The 16898-nt window shown below is 43.5% G+C and overlaps 1 pseudogene across 1 annotated transcript; it reads left to right on the forward strand.

The window, feature by feature from the left end:
• Window positions 1-294: 294 nt before the first annotated feature.
• Window positions 295-15111, forward strand: LOC311135317 (RNA-binding protein 28-like; annotated as a pseudogene). Its single transcript, XR_014615406.1, has 10 exons — window positions 295-394; window positions 5809-5995; window positions 7017-7189; window positions 10895-10968; window positions 11080-11213; window positions 11283-11347; window positions 11510-11662; window positions 13518-13667; window positions 14089-14212; window positions 14289-15111. The product of XR_014615406.1 is annotated as an RNA-binding protein 28-like (transcript).
• Window positions 15112-16898: the final 1787 nt, after the last annotated feature.

Consider the following 16898-nt stretch of genomic DNA (forward strand, 5'->3'; position numbering starts at 1 on the left):
CATTTACATTAAATTTTAGTCATTTAGCAGACGCTCTTATCCAGAGCGACTTACAGTTAGTGAGTGCATACATAATTTTTATATTTTTCATACCCCCCGTGGGAATGACATTTGTCATCTTTGTAAAATTGTGTTGATCTCAACGTCATGTCATGAAACTACAAGAATCCAGACCATGTCATGCTTTGTAATAATATTCAAGAATATGTGTGAAAAGGCCAGTCTGACATGTGGGCCCTTCAGGTGAAGACAAATGTCGTGGGTTTGGGTATGTCACCTACTCCATGGAGGAGGATGCACAGCGCGCCGTTAGAGGTGAAATACTACAATGGACAGAAGATCAACGTGTCGGTGGCCAAGAAAAATCGAAACGACAAGAAAAGGAGAACAACGGGTATGGAAAACTTATGTGGATGCTTAGCTGTTATTTAGCTAGATGCCTACCTTACATTTTTTTATGGTGAAGTTAGAGGATCAAACATTTTATTGTCATCTTGTCTTCTACACAGCCACAGCACCAAAAGAACCAGTACCACAAAAATAACATAAATCTCAAGGAGGCTTAAAGAAAAACGTAAGGAAAGCCAGACTGATCATAAGTAATCTCAGTTTCAAGGTATGACACACACACACTAGTGATGCGCGGAACCGCCTGACTGAGGCCTGCACCCAACCCTAACCCGCAAATATAGAAAATGCGCTGTACAGTCAGAGATGACCGAATTCGTTTTTGACTGGCCTTTTTTAGATAAGCCTATGTTTTTGCTTATAATTTCCAACATTTTAGGCTATTTGTTAGTCAACTTGTATATAATTACATACGTGCAGCTTCTCTTCTGTCATTACTTGTAGCCCTAGAAGACTAAATAAACCCTTGCTCACCAGAATGTCATAAATTGATCGAATCGATAGTTTCTCTTTCCTCTTTCATCTCTGCTTCTCTCCCGCAGCAAATATGTTTGGGGACCAGGGAGAAAGTGCAATAAAAATAAAGGGGAAAGCTTTTCCATGCAACATTTCCAAGTGTCACCAGTTTGACCAGTTTTAAGGAAATGAATAGCTGTTAAAACGGCCAACATGTTTTTGATAAGATTTCAGTTCGGCTTGGATGCATATTTTATGACGCTGATAAAGATGGCACCTTTACAGACGGTCCCTAACCGTGCATTTATTCTCTCCTAGATACTGAAAGAAAGAGATCATATTTCTCCACTCCTGATCCCGAGTAAAAGTGTTACATTTGGTGTATCATTTTACTGCAATTAATGCTTAATTCTAAGGGAGCTAATATTATACACTGCTCAAAAAAATTAAGGGAACACTTAAACAACACAATGTAACTCCAAGTCAATCACACTTCTGTGAAATCAAACTGTCCACTTAGGAAGCGACACTGATTGACAATACATTTCACATGCTGTTGTGCAAATGGAATAGACAACAGGTGGAAATTATAGGCAATTAGCAAGACACCCCCAATAAAGGACTGGTTTTGCAGGTGGTGACCACAGACCACTTCTCAGTTCCTATGCTTCCTGGCAGATGTTTTGGTCACTTTTGAATGCTGGCGGTGCTTTCACTCTAGTGGTAGCATGAGACGGAGTCTACAACCCACACAAGTGGCTCAGGTAGTGCAGCTCATCCAAGATGGCACATCAATGCGAGCTGTGGCAAGAAGGTTTGCTGTGTCTGTCAGCGTAGTGTCCAGAGCATGGAGGCGCTACCAGGAGACAGGCCAGTACATCAGGAGACGTGGAGGAGGCTGTAGGAGGGCAACAACCCAGCAGCAGGACTGCTACCTCCGCCTTTGTGCAAGGAGGAGCAGGAGGAGCACTGCCAGAGCCCTGCAAAATGACCTCCAGCAGGCCACAAATGTGCATGTGTCTGCTCAAACGGTCAGAAACAGACTCCATGATGGTGGTATGAGGGCCCGACGTCCACAGGTGGGGGTTGTGCTTACAGCCCAACACCGTGCAGGACGTTTGGCATTTGCCAGAGAACACCAAGATTGGCAAATTCGCCACTGGCGCCCTGTGCTCTTCACAGATGAAAGCAGGTTCACACTGAGCACGTGACAGAGTCTGGAGACGCCGTGGAGAACGTTCTGCTGCCTGCAACATCCTCCAGCATGACCGGTTTGGCGGTGGGTCAGTCATGGTGTGGGGTGGCATTTCTTTGGGGGGCCGCACAGCCCTCCATGTGCTCGCCAGAGGTAGCCTGACTGCCATTAGGTACCGAGATGAGATCCTCAGACCCCTTGTGAGACCATATGCTGGTGCGGTTGGCCCTGGGTTCCTCCTAATGCAAGACAATGCTAGACCTCATGTGGCTGGAGTGTGTCAGCAGTTCCTGCAAGAGGAAGGCATTGATGCTATGGACTGGCCCACCCGTTCCCCAGACCTGAATCCAATTGAGCACATCTGGGACATCATGTCTCGCTCCATCCACCAACGCCACGTTGCACCACAGACTGTCCAGGAGTTGGCGGATGCTTTATTCCAGGTCTGGGAGGAGATCCCTCAGGAGACCATCCGCCACCTCATCAGGAGCATTCCCAGGCGTTGTAGGGAGGTCATACAGGCACGTGGAGGCCACACACACTACTGAGCCTCATTTTGACTTGTTTTAAGGACATTATATCAAAGTTGGATCAGCCTGTAGTGTGGTTTTCCACTTTAATTTTGAGTGTGACTCCAAATCCAGACCTCCATGGGTTGATACATTTGATTTCCATTGATCATTTTTGTGTGATTTTGTTGTCAGCACATTCAACTATGTAAAGAAAAAAGTATTTAATAAGATTATTTCATTTATTCAGATCTAGGATGTGTTATTTTAGTGTTCCCTTTATTTTTTTGAGCAGTGTATTAGGCTATGTGAGAGGTCGAATTTGTATAGCGTCTCGCAATCATCACACTGCTATCATCCTCTTTTTACCACTTCACCAAATCGTTCCCAAACATTAGAATACTGTTCTGGCCCTCCCTTCTATTTATTTTCAACTCTCCAATTTGCAGCTTTTCTCTTATTGAATGAAACTCTGACCTTTTTGCCTCAGTGGATCGATGTCAACTTTTTCTGCCCAAGTTCCCAGATGCGTTTGGCAATTGATGTATATTTGGCACGCTACAGTTAGGCCCTAAACCTTAGGCTACGCAGCAATGGCAGATAAAAAAGAATGAAAGAAAAACCTAAATGTAGCCCATAGATATGAATTGCACAATAATTATACTGAGTGTACCTGCTCTTTCCATGACACAGATTTGACCAGGTGAATCCAGGTGAAAGCTGTGATCCCTTATTGATGTCACTTGTTAAATCCACTTCAATCAGTGTAGAAGAAGGGGGGGGGGGGGGGGGGAACAGGGGGACAGGTTAAAGAAGGGTTTAAGCCTTGAGATAATTGAGACATGTATTGTACAGTGGGGAAAAAAAGTATTTAGTCAGCCACCAATTGTGCAAGTTCTCCCACTTCAAAAGATGAGAGAGGCCTGTAATTTTCACGTCAACTATGACAGACAAAATTAGAAAAATAAATCCAGAAAATCACATTGTAGGATTTTTTATGAATTTATTTGCAAATTATGGTGGAAAATAAGTATTTGGTCAATAACAAAAGTTTCTCAATACTTTGTTATATACCCTTTGTTGGCAATGACACAGGTCAAACGTTTTCTGTAAGTCTTCACAAGGTTTTCACACACTGTTGCTGGTATTTTGGCCCATTCCTCCATGCAGATCTCCTCTAGAGCAGTGATGTTTTGGGGCTGTCGCTGGGCAACACAGACTTTCAACTTCCTCCAAAGATTTTCTATGGGGTTGAGATCTGGAGACTGGCTAGGCCACTCCAGGACCTTGAAATGCTTCTTAAGAAGCCACTCCTTCGTTGCCCGGGTGGTGTTTTTGGGATCATTGTCATGCTGAAAGACCCAGCCACGTTTAATCTTCAATGCCCTTGCTGATGGAAGGAGGTTTTCACTCAAAATCTCACGATACATGGCCCCATTCATTCTTTCCTTTACACGGATCAGTTGTCCTGGTCCCTTTGTAGAAAAACAGCCCCAAAGCATGATGTTTCCACCCCCATTCTTCACAGTAGGTATGGTGTTCTTTGGATGCAACTCAGCATTCTTTGTCCTCCAAACACGAAGAGTTGAGTTTTTACCAAAAAGTTCTATTTTGGTTTCATCTGACCATATGACATTCTCCCAATCCTCTTCTGGATCATCCAAATGCACTCTAGCAAACTTCAGACGGGCCTGGAAATGTACTGGCTTAAGCAGAGGGACACGTCTGGCACTGCAGGATTTGAGTCCCTGGCGGCGTAGTGTGTTGCTGATGGTAGGCTTTGTTAATTTGGTCCCAGCTCTCTGCAGGTCATTCACTAGGTCCCCCCCGTGTGGTTCTGGGATTTTTGCTCACCGTTCTTGTGATCATTTTGACCCCACGGGGTGAGATCTTGCGTGGCGCCCCAGATCGAGGGAGATTATCAGTGGTCTTGTATGTCTTCCATTTCCTAATAATTGCTCCCACAGTTGATTTCTTCAAACCAAGCTGCTTACCTATTTCAGATTCAGTCTTCCCAGCCTGGTGCAGGTCTACAATTTTGTTTCTGGTGTCCTTTGACAGCTCTTTGGTCTTGGCCATAGTGGAGTTTGGAGTGTGACTGTTTGAGGTTGTGGACAGGTGTCTTTTATACTGATAACAAGTTCAAACAGGTGCCATTTAATACAGGTAACAAGTGGAGGACAGAGGAGCCTCTTAAAGAAGAAGTTACAGGTCTGTGAGAGCCAGAAATCTTGCTTGTTTGTAGGTGACCAAATACTTATTTTCCACCATAATTTGCAAATAAATTCATTAAAAATCCTACAGTGTGATTTTCTGGATATTTTTTTCTCAAAACGTCTGTCATAGTTGACGTGTACCTATGATGAAAATTACAGGCCTCTCTCATCTTTTTAAGTGGGAGAACTTGCAGAATTGGTGGCTGACTAAATACTTTTTTCCCCCACTGTACATCCACAGGTACACCTCCAATTGACTCAAATGATGTCAATTAGCCTATCAGAAGCTTCTAAAGCCATTACATTTTTTTCTGGAATTTCCCAAGCTGTTTAAAGGCACAGTCAACTTAGTGTATGTAAACTTCTGACCCACTGGAATTGTGATACAGTGAATTATAAGTGAAATAATCTGTCTGTAAACAATTGTTGGAAAAATTACTTGTGTCATGCACAAAGTAGATGTCCTAGCCGACTTGCCAAAACTATAGTTTGTTAACAAGAAATGTGTGGAGTGGTTGAAAAACGAGTTTTAATGTCTCCAACCTAAGTGTATGTAAACTTCCGACTTCAACTGTATGTTCTTCTAAGAGGTTTGCAGCAAATCTCTCACCCTCCAGAGGGGAGGGTTGACCTAAATACCCTTGCCTTTTCTGTTTGTTGTTTCACCCTTCCATACCCGGTGCCAAAACATTAAATCAAGGCGGAGACCTTGAGGTTGAATAGACTATACATTTTAAACATCTTAATCGTTTAAGGACACCTATGGCCGGTTTTATGGCTCAGGGGCCCAGATCCCATTTACTGAGACCTGCTTTACGGTGACCTCTGACCTGAGAGAGGGTACCTAGAGGCCAAATTCCTATAGGGAATACTCATCAGAAAATAGCTTTCTTAAGTGTGTGTGTGAGAGAGCGAGACCTTTTTCTGCCCTGTGAATATCTCTGATAAAGATGGGGCACATCTCAATAGTCTACTGTAGCTTCCTCTGCTGTGATCAAGTCATTCTATCCTCTGTCCTTTACAGGAAGGCAGGTAGCTGTGGATTGGGCTGTGGCTAAAGACAAGTTTGTCGCTACTCAGCCAGGAGCTAAGAAAGAGGAAAAGGTCGCAGCAGAGAAAGCGGCACCTGAAAGTGACTCTGAAGAGGAAGAGGAGGCGGAGGAGGAAGAAGTAGAAGAAGAGAAGAAACCATTAGAACATTCAAAGAACAAGTATAAACTTTTGCTGTCTGTAATCTATATTTCTGCATGTCCTCAGTTTGAGATGGGCTGTAAAGATGTAGACGTTGACCTAGATGTAATTAAGCAATAAGGCATGAGAACCCAGGGATTATCGTGTGAATAACTGCCGACTAAGGGTTGTTATAAGACCCAACGCGGTGGGCCAGAGAAACAGCCCATAGGAGGGAGTTATTTCACTATAATTCCCATTTTAGAAAACGGTTACCAACATATTTTTAAAAAGATGAATGACATGTTTTCATAAATGAAAATGAGTAAATTAGTTTAATTTCGTCCTTCCACCAGACGATATAGTCCGGGCAAAAGCCAGTTGTTAGTTCTGAGATTCTGAAGTTGCTAGCCAAAGAAGCTGTTTGTCCATTCCAAACATTCTAAGCAAAAAAGGTTGCCATGCAGGCTAGCTACTTCTCCTTTGCTAGCTAGCCAACTAAAGCTAACACACAATGAAATCAAGCAGCTGAAATGACAACAGACTATGCATTTTAGTTTGTTTTACCTTTGTTTCTATTGCCATTTCTTTTGAAACATCCATTAAAATGATCCTGATAAATGAATTAGTCTGGCTCAGAGATGTTGTCAGTAATGTTCATTCTCTCCTATGGAATGGTGGAGATCGCCAAAAATACCTGTAACATTGTTGCACATGTCGGAAAAGCCGGCAGCAAGGTTTAGACAAACCCCAACTGTTGCAAACCAAATACTAGCCTAGTAGAATGAGGAAATAATGTCTAAATTTTTTTCCAGGGGAGATTAAGTTTATATATTGCCTGGCTGGGCTGTAGGACAGTGGATGCGCATTGATAATTCAAATTGAACTGTTAACAGGCATTACCTGGGGATTGTGGTGAATAACTCCCTGCTATCAACCAATCAGGATCCAAACAGTTGGTCTTCTTTGACCTGTCTTTGTCCTTTGGTTCTGAGGACTGGAGTATTGCAGCCAGGATATCGTTGAAGTGTTGTGTTTAATAGTCCTTCTGTCTCTCTACAGAGTCCGCTCTAAGCCAGCTCAGCAGCCAGACAGCCCGTCAGAGGATGAGAGTGAGGAAGGAGAGGGTGATGATGTTGAGAATGAAGAAGCAGAGTCTCAGGAGGCAGATGACGATAACAAAAGTGATCTTGGGTCTGATGAAGATGATGATGATGACGACTGTGAGGATTCTGGTATGAAATGGTTGTCTTTTCTCTTGATGTAATATCACAGTGTGTATGTTCCAGGTTGCCCTCTGTTTGAACCCCTCTCTCTCTCTCTCTCTCTCTCTCTCTCTCTCTCTCTCTCTCTCTCTCTCTCTCTCTCTCTCTCTCTCTCTCTACTGCTCAAAAAAATAAAGGGAACACTTAAACAACACAATGTAACTCCAAGTCAATCACACTTCTGTGAAATCAAACTGTCCACTTAGGAAGCAACACTGATTGACAATAAATGTCACATGCTGTTGTGCAAATGGAATAGACAACAGGTGGAAATTATAGGCAGTTAGCAAAAGTTTTTGAAAGCCAAGTTAACAAACCGATCACCGACCATTTCGAATCCCACCGTACCTTCTCCGCTATGCAATCCGGTTTCCGAGCTGGTCATGGGTGCACTTCAGCCACACTCAAGGTCCTAAACGATATTATAACCGCGATCGATAATAGACAGTACTGTGCAGCCGTTTTCATTGACCTGGCCAAGGCTTTCGACTCTGTCAACCACCGCATTCTTATTGGCAGACTAAATAGCCTTGGCTTCTGAAATGACTGCCTCGCCTGGTTCACCAACTACTTCTCTGATAGAGTTCAATGTGTCAAATCGGAGGGCCTGTTGTCTGGACCTATGGCAGTCTCTATGGTGGTGCCACAGGGTTCAATTCTTGGGCTGACTCTTTTCTCTGTGTATATCAATGACGTCGCTCTTGCTGCTGGTGACTCTCAGATCCACCTCTACGCAGATGACACCATTTTGTATACATCTGGCCCTTCATTGGACACTGTGTTAACAAACCTCCAAACGAGCTTCAATGCCATACAACACTCCTTCAGTAGCCTCCAACTGCTCTTAAACACTAGTAAAACTAAATGCATGCTCTTCAACCGAACGCTGCTTGTACCCGCCCACCCGACTAGAATCACTACTCTCGACGGGTCTGACCTAGAGTATGTGGAGAACTACAAATATCTAGGTGTCTGGTTAGACTGTAAACTCTCCTTCCAGACTCACATTAAGAATCTCCAATCCAAAGTTAAATCTAGAATCGGTTTCCTATTTCGCAACAAAGCCTCCTTCACTCATGCTGCCAAACATGCCCTCGTAAAACTGACTATCCTACCGATCCTTGACTTCGGCGATGTCATTTACAAAATTGCCTCCAACACTCTACTCAGCAAATTGGATGTAGTCTATCACAGTGCCATCCGTTTTGTCTCCAAAGCCCCATATACTACCCACCACTGTGACCTGTACGCTCTTGTTGGCTGGTCCTCACTACATATTCGTCGCCAAACCCACTGGCTCCAGGCCATCTATAAATCACTGCTAGGCAAATCCCCGCCTTATCTTAGCTCATTGGTCACCATAGCAACACCCACCCGTAGTATCCGCTCCAGCAGGTATATCTCACTGGTCATCCCCAAAGCCAACACCTCCTTTGGCCGCCATTCCTTCCAGTTCTCTGCTGCCAATGACTGGAACAAATTGCAAAAATCTCTGAAGCTGGAGACTCTTATCTCCCTCACTAACTTTAAGCATCAGTTGTCAGAGCACCTTACCGATCACTGCACCTGTACACAGCCCATCTGAAATTAGCCCGCCCAACTACCTCATCCCTATATTGTTATTTATTTTGCTCATTTGTACCCCAGTATCTCTATTTGCACATCATCTCTTGCACATCTATCATTCCAGTGTTAATACTAATTGTAATTATTTTGCACTATGGCCTATTTATTGCCTTACCTCCATAACTTGCTACATTTGCACACACTGTATATATATTTATTTCTGTTGTATTTTTGACTTTGTTTTGTTTTACCCCATATGTAACTCTGTGTTGTTGTTTTTATCGCACTGCTTTGCTTTATCTTGGCCAGGTCGCAGTTGTAAATGAGAACTTTCTCAACTGGCTTACCTGGTTAAATAAAGGTGAAATAAAAATAAATAAAAGCAAGACACCACCAATAAAGGACTGGTTTTGCAGGTGGTGACCACAGACCACTTCTCAGTTCCTATGCTTCCTGGCTGATGTTTTGGTCACTTTTGAATGCTGGCCGTGCTTTCACTCTAGTGGTAGCATGAGACGGCGTCTACAACCCACACAAGTGGCTCAGGTAGTACAGCTCATCCAGGATGGCACATCAATGCGAGCTGTGGCAAGAAGGTTTGCTGTGTCTGTCAGCGTAGTGTCCAGAGCATGGAGGCGCTACCAGGAGACAGGCCAGTACATCAGGAGACGTGGAGGAGGCCGTAGGAGGGTAACAACCCAGCAGCAGGACTGCTACCTCCGCCTTTGTGCAAGGAGGAGCAGGAGGAGCACTGCCAGAGCCCTGCAAAATGACCTCCAGCAGGCCACAAATGTGCATGTGTCTGCTCAAACGGTCAGAAACAGACTCCATGAGGGTGGTATGAGGGCCCGACGTCCACAGGTGGGGGTTGTGCTTACAGCCCAACACCGTGCAGGACGTTTGGCATTTGCCAGAGAACACCAAGATTGGCAAATTCGTCACTGGCGCCCTGTGCTCTTCACTGATGAAAGCAGGTTCACACTGAGCACATGTGACAGAGTCTGGAGACGCCGTGGAGAACGTTCTGCTGCCTGCAACATCCTCCAGCATGACCGGTTTGGCGGTGGGTCAGTCATGGTGTGGGGTGGCATTTCTTTGAGCTCCTCCATGTGCTCGCCAGAGGTAGCCTGACTGCCATTAGGTACCGAGATGAGATCCTCAGACCCCTTGTGAGACCATATACTGGTGCGGTTGGCCCTGGGTTCCTCCTAATGCAAGACAATGCTAGACCTCATGTGGCTGGAGTGTGTCAGCAGTTCCTGCAAGAGGAAGGCATTGATGCTATGGACTGGCCCACCCGTTCCCCAGACCTGAATCCAATTGAGCACATCTGGGACATCATGTCTCACTCCATCCACCATCGCCACGTTACACCACAGACTTTCCAGGAGTTGGTGGATGCTTTAGTCCAGGTCTGGGAGTAGATCCCTCAGGAGACCATCCGCCACCTCATCAGGAGCATGCCCAGTCGTTGTAGGGAGGTCATACAGGCACGTGGAGGCCACACACACTACTGAGCCTCATTTTGACTTGTTTTTAAGGACATTACATCAAAGTTAGATCAGCCTGTAGTGTGGTTTTCCACTTTAATTTTGAGTGTGACTCCAAATCCAGACCTCCATGGGTTGATAAATTTGAATTCCATTGATAATTTGTTTGTGATTTTGTTGTCAGCACATTGAACTATGTAAAGAAAAAAGTATTTAATAAGATTATTTCATTCATTCAGATCTAGGATGTTTTATTTTAGTGTTCCCTTTTATTTTTTTGAGCAGTGTATATATCTATCTCTCGTGCAGCCAAGAGGAAGCCCATCCCATCAAAACCATCTTTATCAGGAACCTGTCGTTTGATACGGAACAGGAGTGCTTGGAGGAGGTATTACTGCAGTATGGAGAACTGAAGTACATCAAGATCTGTCTACACCCAGACACTGAACACTCTAAATGTATTGTCCTGGCTCCAATACAACCTCATTCTCTCTATAGCTCTGTCCCCCCCCCAAACTTAAACAATGCGATGAAGTGGGATAGATGTCTACATGTTAACATTGAATCATGGTTGTGTTGGTTGGTAATGGTTGTTGACTGTGTTCTGTTGTCTGGTCAGGTATTGCCTTTGCTCAGTTCAAGTCTAAAGTAGCAGCAGAGAAATGCATTATTGCCGCGAAGGACGAGTCAGAGGTGAGACGGAATACGATAAATTACTCATGCATTCTACAGGTATATCTCTTCTGATGAGCCCTGTGTTGCTGTAATGTATGTTTGGGGGTAACATGTTTGTGTCTGTCTTAGAGGTGGGGTATCCGTGTGGATGGTAGGAAGCTGAACATCGTAGCGGCGGTAAGCAGAGAGGATGCCGTCAAACTGAAGGACAAGAAGGTCAAAACACACAGGGACCAGGAACATCTACCTGGCTAGAGAGGGATGTAAGTTACAGCCCCTTTCTCCTCCCTTTTCCTCTCCACTCCCCTATCTCATACCTCTCTTTCTCTCAGTGATACGGGCAGGAACTAAGGCAGCTGAGGACGTTCCAGCAGCAGACATGGCCAAGAGGACCAGAGTAAGTACTTCCTGTTTTCCAACCAATCATAGCGTTGTCTTACAATCACAATAGTGTGTTGGTAACTGAGGGCTTGTGTTCTCAGTGTTTTTTTTTTTTTTGTTTTTGTTTTTTTAGGAAGGCCAGAGTGTGTGTATGTGTTAACCCTCTCCTTCTTTTGAGGACCTGATGCGGACCAAGCTACGGGACATGAATGTGTTTGTGTCCAAGAACCGCTTGTGTGTCCACAACCTGCCCAAGTCTGTAGACAGCAAACAACTACAACAACTCTGCCTGAAAGCTGCAGGAGCTGGCAAGGGGGTCCTCATTACCGAGGTAAGACACTCCTACCACATTTCCATAGCTGTTTCCATCTGAGTCAAATCTGGCAATAGGTCCTCATCTCTCTGGGTGATCGGTTAGTGACCACCAGGTAGCACTACAGTGCCTTCAGAAAGTATTCACACCCCCTTGACTTTTTGTGCTAATGGTTTCTTCTCCTCCTCTTCTTCAAAGTCACTTTCAAGTGCCACATTTTGTTGTGTTGCAGCCTGAATTGAACATTTTTTAAATTGACCCACCCATAATGTCAGTGTAATTGTTTATTTTTACAAATTAATTAAAAATGAAAAGCTGAAATGTCTTGAGTCAATAAGTATTCAACCCCTTTGTTATGGCAAGCCTAAATTAGTTCAGGAGTAAAAATTTGCTTAACAAGTCACATAATAAGCTGCATGGACTCACTCTGTGTGCAATAATAGTGTTTAACATGATTTTTGAACGACTACCTCATCTCTGTACCCCACACATAAAATGATATGTAAGTTCCCTCAGTCGACCAGTGAATTCTAAACACAGATTCAACCAGAAAGACCAGGTAGGTTTTCTAATGCCTCACAAAGAAGAGCACCTATTGTTAGATGGGTAAAAATAAAGCAGACATTGAATATCCCTTTGAGCATGTTTAAGTTATTACACTTTGGATGGTGTATCAATACACCCAGTCACTACAAAGATACAGGTGGCCTTCCTACCTCAGTTGCTGGAGAGGAACGAAACCGCACAGGGTTTTGACCATGAGGCCAATAGTGACTTTAAAACAGTTACAGAGTTTAATGGCTGTGATAGGAGAAAACTGAGGAGAGATCAACAACATTGTAGTGACTCCACAATGCTAACCTAATTGACAGAGTGAAAGATGGAACCCTGTACAGAACAAAAATATTCCAAAACATGCAGCCTGTTTGCAACAAGGTACTAAAGTAATACTGCAAAAAGATGTGGCAAAGCAATTACATTTTTGTCCTGAATACAAAGTGTTATGTTTGGGGGCAAATCCAATACAACACATTAATATTTTCAAGCATAATGGTGGCTGAATCATGTTATGGCTATGCTTGTAATTGTTAAGGACTGGGGAGTTTTTCAGGATAAAAAATAAATGGAATGGAGCTAAGCACAGGCAAAATCCTAGAGGAAAACCTGGTTCAGTCTGCTTTCCACTAGACACTGGCAGATTAATTCACCTTTCAGCAGGACAGTAACCTAAAACACAAGGCCAAATCTACACTGCAGTTGCTTACCTAAAAAGACTGTGAATGTTTCTGAGTGGCCGAGTTACAGTTCTGATTTAAATCTGCTTAAAAATCTATGGCAAGTCTTGAAAATGGATGTCTAGCAATGATCAACAACCAATTTGACAGAATTTTGAAAATAATAATGGGCCAATGTTGCACAATCCAGGTGTGGAAAGCTCTTAGAGACTTACCCAGAAAGACTCACAGCTGTAATCGCTGCCAAAGGTGATTCTAACATGTATTGACTCAGGGGGTTGAATACTTATCTCATCAACATACTGTATTTTACTGTTTTTTTAAATACAAATGTTAGAATTTTTCTTCCACTTTGACATTTCAGTATTTTGTGTAGATTGTTGACAAAAAAATGACATTCAATTCATTTTAATCCCACTTTGTAACACAACAAAATGTGGAAAAAGTCAAGGGGTGTGAATACTTTCTGAAGGCACTGTATTGTCCTATAAAGCTGTTCTGTCCATGTTGAATGGCCTTTAATTTCTCTTTACAACCTCTTTCCCCAATTCTCATTGTTTACCATTTGCTTATCTTCCCCTTTTTCTCACCATCTCTATCTGTATACCCCCCCTCTCTCTCGCTCTCTCTCTGTCCAGTGCAGGTTGATGTATGATAAGAAGCCAGAGCGGGGTCAGGTGTTAGGCCGGTCGCTAGGTTACGGCTTTGTTCAGTTCCAAGATCATGAACACGCTCTGAAGACACTACGACACCTCAACAATAACCCTGACATCTACGGAAACACCAAGGTGTGTCTTTGTTGATCTCTCTCTGTGTGTGTATGCATGTCCTCAACCTTGTCCTCGACAGAATGCAGCTGTGTTTGAGAGGGTGAATGACAGGTTATGTTTCAGGATGTTGTCTTTGGCTCTCAGTAGCTGATGTCAGTAACTGCATTGATTTTATCTCTGAACAATATTACATCTGGTCTCAAACATCCTAGTCATCAATATTTTATGTTGAATTGCATGTACACACGTTTGGTTTGGCAACCTACAGCATCTGATCAATATTGACGGTCTTCTTGCTAAATTATGAGAGAGTTTTATTGAGAAGACTATTCACAGGTTGTCATTGTTTTGTTTTTCTTGAATGATTTACCTTGTGTGTGTGTACAGTGTACCTATTACATTGTAATCCATACTACATGGTATAACGTTGGTCCTGCAGGGCGCGTGATAAGGGGAAGCCGCAGCACCAGCTTGCTCAGCCTAAGAAGCCCAAGATCCGGCCCAGCAGGAGAGAGCGACAGGGAGGAACGTCACTGGAGAAACCTACACAGCCCAGAACACAGGTACACACACAAACATTACCCATGTCTGCATGTCGTGGCCCCAAGATCATGTAATACATTCAACTGTCTTTTCCAGAGTGCTAAAGGGGCCAAGAGGCGGTTTAGGAGCCGAGAGGATGACCGCTTTGACAATCTGGTTGAACAATACAAGAGGAAACTGATGGGCGGCAACAAGACTGCAACCATCAAGAATAACAAGTGGTTCAACAGTTAAGTGTGTGTGTACGCATTTGTCAGAGAGATTTCATTTCCTTATGTTGGTTTCAACATCATTCACATTTTAAAACAAAGATAAGATGGTGGAAATGTTGGCATAACATTCACCCATGAACTGTGTAGAGTCCAGCATATTACACTGTCAGTGTATGTCTGTGTCCTCATGTTATACACAACGTGTGGTGTGCCATCACAGTGGTAAAATAAAGCTAAGAGGTGGCGTCCGAACTTCCTGAATTAACTCTTGACAGAGGTTTGAAGCACAGTGTTTAAAAAAACAGAATGTGTGGGTTTGGTTTGTCCGACAAAGGTGTTCAGAACAGATGCTGCTGTTTTACTCTGTACTGTGCTTTATGTTCATGTTAACTATTGGTGAATAATAATGTAAAGAACATCAGAGCTTTGAGAAATGAAAATGACTGACATTTTTATTAAAGAACTTACAAAGACGGAGACAGTTTGTTTGGTCTGTCTATTTCATATATGTTAAATGGTCATCTGTGATATAAGTATGGACACATTTTGGAAACAGACCCACACTATGTTCATGTGTAATGTTTGCTATACATGTACATCTTCACCCCATGTACCTCTCCCACCCATTTCTGGACATGTTGATGTACTCTGTGTAAAGGTATTGGTGTGTTCAATAAATGGTCATCTGTGATCAAGGTAATGTTCTACCTCTGACCAGTTTGTAGAGTTTGGGAAATGTTGGATTGTAGAAACACTGTCACACCCACATAATTGTTGATAGCATATTTGGTAATGTTTGCTGACCCTGTTCCTCTCACCCACTCACTGGCCTAGTCAAGGGGAAATTCCAACCCACATGAAGCGCCTGTAAATGGAAGGTGATATCCTTTTCATGCACTTTTCTCTGTATTCTTGAACTTAAAGGGAAACTCCACCTAAAAACTGTATTTGTTTCATTGTTGACATAGTCCTAAAATGTTTTGCTTGTCAGCAATCAAGTTTTCAAGATGCACTATATATACATAAGTATGTGGACACCCCTTCAAATTAGTGGATTTGGCTATTTCAGCCATACCCGTTGCTGACAGGTGTATAAAATCGAGCACACCGCCATGCAATATCCATACACAAACATTGGCAACAGAATGGCCTTACTGAAGAGCTCAGTGACTTTCAATGTGGCACTGTCATAGAATGCCACCTTTCCAACAAGTCAGTTTGTAAAATGTCTGCCTTGCTAGAGCTGCCCCAGTCAACTTTAAGTGCTGTTATTGTGAAGTGGAAATGTTTAGGAGCATCAACGGCTCAGCCGCAAAGTGGTAGACCACACAAGCTCACAGAACTGGTCCGCCAAGTGCTGTAGCGCGTAAAAATCATCTGTCCTCTGTTGCAACACTGAGTTCCAAACTGCCTCTGGAAGCAAAGTCAGCACAATAACTGTTTGTCAAGAGCTTCATGAAATGGGTTTCCATGGCAGAGCAGCTGCACACAAGCCTAAGATCACCATGCGCAATGCCAAGCGTCGGCTGGAGTGGTGTAAAGCTCGCCGCCATTGGACCTGGAGCAGTGGAAACACATTCTTTGGAGTGATTAATCATTCTTCACCATCTGGCAGTCCGAGGGACGAATCTGGGTTTGGCGGATGCCAGGAGAACGCTACCTGCCTCAAGGCTGTTTTTCATGGTTCGGGCTAGGTCCATTAGTTCCAGTGAATGGAAATCTTAACGCTACAGCATACAATGATGTTGTAGACAAATTCTGTGCTTCCAACTTTGTGGCAACAGTTTGGGGAAGGCCCTTTCCTGTTTCAGCATGACAATGCCCCCGTGCACAAAGCGAGCTCCATACAGAATTGGTTTGTCGAGATCGGTGTGGAAGGACTTGACTGGCCTGCACACAGCCCTGACCTCAACCCCATCGAACACCTTTGGAATGAATTGGAACCTGCGAGCCTGGTGTAGTCGCCCAACATCAGTGCCCAACCTGAATGGAAGCAAGTCCTCGCAGCAATTTTCCAACATCTAGTGGAAAGCCTTCCCAGAAGAGTGGAGGCTGTTATAGCAGCAAAGGGGGGACCAACTCCATATTAATGCCCATGATTTTGGAATGAGATGTTCGACGAGCAGGTGTCCACATACTTTTGGTCATGTAGTGTATGTAACTTTCAAAATATAGAAATCTTCCTGTGTGATGCAAAATGCGTCATACAGTGATGATTTCTATATTTTGAAAGTGACGTATCTTGAATACTTGATTTATAACGTCTCATGTCGTTGGCTGGAGTATTCAAGATTCTTGTGACGAGACAGATCAATGTAGCCATTCAAACAACAGTGCGCTAACATTCTGTGTTCAGCTAAGCAGCTAGCTAGCCAAGCAGAGAGGTAGCTAATTATTTTGCTTTACATAGCTAGCCTGGCTTGCTGATATTTAGGACAAGTGTACCCTGTTTCTGGTGCATTTATTTCATGACACTCATTTGCTACAACAAGTG

The sequence above is a fragment of the Coregonus lavaretus genome, assembly GCF_964263955.1.
Source record: "Coregonus lavaretus genome assembly, chromosome: 9".
NCBI lineage: Eukaryota > Metazoa > Chordata > Actinopteri > Salmoniformes > Salmonidae > Coregonus > Coregonus lavaretus.